This window comes from Puma concolor, chromosome E4, assembly GCF_028749965.1.
Source record: "Puma concolor isolate L17-30 chromosome E4, mPumCon1.1.hap2, whole genome shotgun sequence".
NCBI classification, from domain to species: Eukaryota; Metazoa; Chordata; class Mammalia; order Carnivora; family Felidae; genus Puma; species Puma concolor.
This window is the reverse complement of record NC_141683.1, coordinates 33,931,228-33,937,265: the sequence shown is the minus strand read 5'-3', so window position 1 is coordinate 33,937,265 and position 6,038 is coordinate 33,931,228. Positions and strand designations below refer to the sequence as shown.

General features: G+C 36.7%; 2 long non-coding RNA genes across 2 annotated transcripts in view; both read left to right on the top strand.

Moving 5' to 3' along the window:
* The window catches only part of LOC147572562 (uncharacterized), a 175,475-nt gene that overhangs the window by 21,628 nt on the left and 147,809 nt on the right, over positions 1-6,038 (top strand). The gene's annotated exons all lie outside the window — the stretch shown is intronic.
* The window catches only part of LOC147572563 (uncharacterized), a 112,180-nt gene that overhangs the window by 11,087 nt on the left and 95,055 nt on the right, over positions 1-6,038 (top strand). The window lies entirely within an intron of this gene.

Below are 6,038 nucleotides of genomic sequence, written 5' to 3'. Positions count from 1 at the left end.
ATTCATGCCTGCAAAATAAAGATAGTTTCCTTGGCATTTTTAATTCCTTCTCGTTGTTCTTGCCACCCAAGGATATCTACCATTATGACGTCCGTTATTGCCTATATTCCCTCTAGCATAGTCGCCCTCCATCCTGCGAGGCTAAATATCAGGCATCTGGTGTCAATACAATAAAGATGGTGTTCTTATGCCTGCCATTTTCAGAGTCATCATATTATTTTCTTTAATGTGATGTAATGTAGTTTTTTCTTCAGTCATCCAGTAGGTTGTATTGATGGCAGGTACCATAATTTTCCTAGTACTATATATACACCATTATGTTTTTTTAAATGTTTTCCTTCTAGTTTAGATTCTGGAGTTTGTCAGTGGTCTCATCTGTAGAGGTGCTTGCAGTATTAATGCGATAGGAGTTTTCCATTCTTTCCATATTTATGGTTTAGAGATCTTGTCACCTCCCAGACTCGTTTCGTCCAAGCTTTTATATCAGGCTTATTAGTCAGCTTCTGCTTGAGTAAGCCATTGCACCTTTCATTTGACACAGACATGGTTGGGCTTGTAGGTGTTAAGTCCTTTGTATCTTACTATGCTTTGTTCTTTGCCCATTCATGTACTTGCTTTCCTTTGCAGTGGGGCCCCTGATTTAATTGGGATACCATAGCAAGCAATCCCGATTTCTAATGCTCTGATGGTAGATGTCTGATCATTTTTCCTGCAAGGATAGAGTAATCCTATTCCTGACCATGTGTCTACAAAGTGCATGCATAATTTGTTCTCTGGTACAGATAAGGATCCTATACAATCATTTGTATAATCAGGAAGGGTCTGCTGCTTCTTTGACCTCACAGACTATTCATTAGTGACCTTCACACTTTAAACTTTCAGCAATTCCCACATTTCTTAATTTGAAAGTGGAATTATTTGGTAGGTATATACATGTTTATTTTCCTAATCATGTCCTAGTGCTTTGTGTCCCATCATGATTTGTTTGGTGATATGTGCCCATGCAATGACCCAATCACTTGGCATATTTGTGTGCTCAGGTTTTATGTTCCATTGTTCTGCTTGTTTATATATGGTTGTGTTTTGAATTGGTTTCCTCCTTAGTCGTGAATCATTGTGTTTTTGTTAAATTTTGGGAATTTGGGCCTCTTAGTTTTCCTGGTGAGTTTGTCTATCTGGTCATTAAGTTTTGGTACTTGAGCCTTGTCTTTCTGATATGCCGAGACACGTGTGATGAACATGAAGATGTCAGCCAGTGCTATTTTCTGCCATATCCTTACTCCATATGTTCATATTTCTTATTTTCCAGTCATTTCCCCACCACGTTCCTGACCAAAGAGCTATTCCAACAGCTATTTCCCATGGGTCTGAGAAAGATATAGGTCATTCTGATTTTCTTTAACAGATTGTTCATCAGTTAGTTTTATGGCCATTAATTCAGCATATTGTGCTGATTTTCTCAAGCCTGAATCTGTCAGGGTTAGACCATCATTAGTCCTCAAGGCCACTGGCTGCTAGCATTCTCCAGATGGTGTCATGGAGGCTGATCCGTGTATAAACCAGGCATCACTGGGTACCAGGGACCACGGCAGTCCCCATTGCCCAACTGCTGGAGCGTGGATAGGCTTGCCCTCAGGAATTCTGGCAAGTCCACTATTGGCATAGTGGAGATTTTCTCAGTTCACACAAAGCTGACCCTCAATCTGTTTGTCCTACTTGGAAATATACCATTTCCAGGTTAGGACTTTATGGTCAGGGGTCTGCTTTACCCATTCCAGAATAGGCTGTTGTAGCTTAGGTGTAATTAGTTTACTTTCTGTCAGTGGTTCTGAATTTTGTAGGGCTCATAGAGTACCTGGGTGAGCCCTTAATTGGTTGGTGCCTGTTGTTGGACCACAGGAACTTCTTAGTCCAAAATACAGTTGGGTAATATTTGGGGGTCCTGTGGTGTTTTAGTCCATAGTGGTGTTTTAGTCCAAACCCTTGTGAGTATAGGCACTCTGGTTTATATCCAGAGCCCTCATGAGATGGTATTATAAGTTCTGACAGCATTTTTGAAATAAAGACTGCCTCATGGGTCTCCATCTAAATTCCCTACTCTTCCTATTTATTTCATAAATGTGTTTTAATATTCTCATATGTGATATGTGCTGTTTCCAATATCCAAACAGTCATTATCAGTTTCTGAGTTGCTGCTTTTGTGGTAAGAATGGAATGCAATCTAGCTTGTCTGTGTCTGGTTCTGGTATTTTCCAGGGCTCAATCTCACAACTGTGAGATCATGATCTGAGCCAAAATCAAGAGTTGGTTGCTTAACCGACTGAGCCACTCAGGCACCCCTGTTTTTATTTTATTTCTTAATTGAACTATAGTTGAAACACTACATTAGTTTCAGGTGTACAACACAATGATTTGACAACTCTGTGTGTCATGTCCTGCTCACCACAACTGTAGCTACCATCTGTCACCATACAATGCTATTATCATACCACTGACTATATTCTCTATGCTGTACCCTTTATCCCCTTTTATCCTCATGACTGATTCATTTCATAACTAGTAGCCTGTACCTCCTACTTCCCTTCATCCGTTTTGTGCATCCCTCCACCTCCTCCCCTCTGGAAACCATCAGTTTGTTCTCTGTATTTATGAGTCTATTTCTGCTTTTGTTTGTTTTTTAGAGTGGACATATCAGTGAAATCATACAGTATTTTTCTATCTGACTTCTTTCACTTAGTATAATATTCTCTAGGTCCATTCATGTTGTCAAAAATGGTTAAGATCTTACTCTTTTTTGTGGCTAAGTATATTCATTATCTAGCTATCTGATATATCTATCTACCTATCTATATCTATATATACCTTTGCTTAATATGCTCAATACCTACATTTATTCTCCTGGCAAGAATCTTGCCCTTACCTTGTTTACAACAATGCCAGCAGCATGCTGGGTAACATTGTAGACTCTTCCAGTTTTGCCACAGTCACATTTGTGGGGCATTCGTTTTGAATAGTGCCCATTCCCTTTATATCTACAATATCACATTTCTTATAGATTTGCATGTATGTGGCCAAAGGCACAACTCTATGTTTTCTAAAAGGCCTAAAGAACATACAGCGGGTGCCTCTCCTTTTTCCTTTTGTGTTGGTCATTTTGGCAAATTACTGGAAGATGGCCAAAAGGAAGCCAAATTAGTGTTTTTGTTTTTGTTTTTTGGTAAATACCCAATAGCAGAACTATTGGATCATATGGTATTTCTATTTTTAATATTCAAGGAACCTCTATACTGTTTTCTCCAGTGGTTGAACCAATTTATATTCCCACCAATAGCGCACAAGTGTTCCTTTTTCTCCATATCCTCTTAAACAGTTTTTGTTTCTTGTCTTTTTGATTTTAGCCATTCTAACAGGTAAAAAGTGATATCTTATTGTGGTTCGTTTGTATTTCCCTCATGGTGAGTGGTGTTGAGCATTTTTATTGTCTGCTGAACACCTATATGTCTTCTTTGGATAAATAGCTATTCATATCTTCTGCCCATTTTTTAACTGGATTATTTGACCTTTGGTGTTGAGTTGTATAAATTCTTTATATTTTTGGATATAAATCCCTTATCAAATATATTGTTTGCAAATGTCTTCTCCCATTCGATAGGTTGTCTTTCTGTTTTCTTGATGGTTTCTTGGCTGTGCAAAACCTTTTTGTGTTGATGTAGTCCCAATAGTTTATTTTTACTTTTGTGTCCCTTGCCTCAAGAGACACGTCTAGAACCATGTTGCTATGACTAATGTCAGAAAAATCACTGCCCGTGTTCTTTTCTAGGATTTTTATGGTTTCAGTTTTTATGTTTGGGTGTTTAATCAATTTTGAGTGTATTTGGCGTATGGTGTAGGAGAGTGGTCCAGTTCATTCTTCTGCATGTAGCTGTCCCATTTTCCCAGCACCATTTATTGAAGAGGCTGTCTTTTCCCCTTTGTATATTCTTGCCTCCCTTGTTGTAGATTAACTGACCATATAAATGTGGGTTTATATGTACTATTGATCTGTGTTCTATTTTAGTGTCAGCACCATAACATTTTGATTATTACAGCTTTGTAGTATGTCTTGAAATTGTGACACCTCCAGCTTTGTTCTTTCTCAGGATTGCTTTGGCTATTCGGGGTCTTTTGTGGTTCCCTACATATTTTAGGATTATTTGTTCTATTTTGTGAAAAATGATGTTGGTATTCTAATAGGAATTGCATCTCCAGAATAAATGCCACTTGATCATGGTGAATGATCTTTACAGTGTGTTGTTGTATGCAGTTTGTTAATATTTTGTTGAGGATTTTTGCATCTGTGTTTATGAGGGATACTGGCCTATAATTCCCTCTTTTGGTGGTGTCTTTGTCTGGTTTTGGTATCAGGGTAATGCTGGCCTGATAGCATGTATTTGGAAACTTTCCTTCCTTTTCTATTTTTTGCAATAGTTTGAGAATACGTATTAACTGTTCTTTAAATGTCTGGTGGAACTCCCCTGTGAATCTATCTGGTCCTGGACTTTTTGAGTAGTTTTTTTGATTATCAGTTCAATTTCATTACTTGTAATTGGTCTGTTCAGATTTTCTGTTTCTCCTTGGTTCAGTTTTGGAAGATTGTGTTTCTAGGAATTTATTTATTCTAGCTTGTTTAATTTGTTGACATATATATATTTTTTGTAGTATTCCTTTATAATCCTTTTGTATTTCTGTGCTGTCAGTTGTTACATCTCCTCTCTCATTTCTGATTCTATTTAAGTTTGTCCTTTCTCTTTTTTCCTTGTTGAGTCTGGCTAAGGGTTTGTCAATTGTGTTTATCTTTTCAAGAACCAGCTCTTGGTTTCATTGATTTCTTTCTCTCTCTCTCTCTCTTTTTTTTAGTCTCTATGTCATTTATTTCTTCTCTGATACTTATTATTTCCTTTCTTCTACTCACCTTGGGCTTTGTTGTTCTTGTTTTATTTCCTTTAGGTGTAAGGTTAGATTGTTTGAGGTTTTCCTTGTTTCTTGAGGTAGACCCGTATTGCTATATGCTTCCTCTAAGAACTGCTTTTGCTGTGTCCCAGAGATGTTGGACCATTGTGTTTCCATTTTTATTTTTCTCCATGTATTTTTAAATTTCTTCTTTGATTGTTTCATTGACCCATTGGTTGTTTACTATCATGTTGTTCACGTTTGTGTTTTTCCAGGTTTTTTCCTTGTGATTTATTTCTATTTTCATACTGTTGTGGTTGTAAAAAGTGCATGATATGTATGATTCCAATCTTCTTCAATTTTTTGAGGCTTGTTGTTTTATGGGCTAATATGTGATCTATTCTGGAGAATGATTTTCATGCACTCCAAAAGAATGTGTATTCTGTTGTGTATATATCTGTTATGTCCATCTGGTCTAATGTGTCATTCAAAGACCTTGTTTCCTCATTGATTATCTGGATGATCTATCCATTAATCTAAGTAGGGGTGTTAAGGTCCCCTACTAGTATTGTATTAACATCAATTTCTCTCTTTATATCCATTAACATTTGCTTTATGTATTTAGGTGCGTTAGTGTTGTGTGCATGGATATTTACAATTTTTACATCCTCTTGTTTGGTTTATCCTTTTATCATTATGGAGTACTGTTTTATATCTGTCATTACAGTCTTTGTTTTAAAGACTATTTTTCTGATGTAAGTATTGCCACCTGGGTTTTTTTTTTTTTTTTCTCTTCCATTTGCATGGTGAATGTTTTTCCATCTCTTCATTTTCCATCTGTATGTGTCCTTAGGTCTGAGGTGAATATCTTTTAGGAAGCATATAGTTGGTTGTTGATGTTGTGTTTTTAATCCATTCCACTATCTTGTGTCTTTTAATTGGGGCATTTAGGCCATTTATATTTAAGGTAAATATTGTAGATATGTACTTATTACCATATAAAAATTTTGTTTTCTGGTTGTTTTTGCACCTCTCTGTTTCTTCTCTTGTTCTCTTTGTGATCCATGAGTATCTGTAATGTTTTGTTTGGCATTCTTTCACTTTATTTT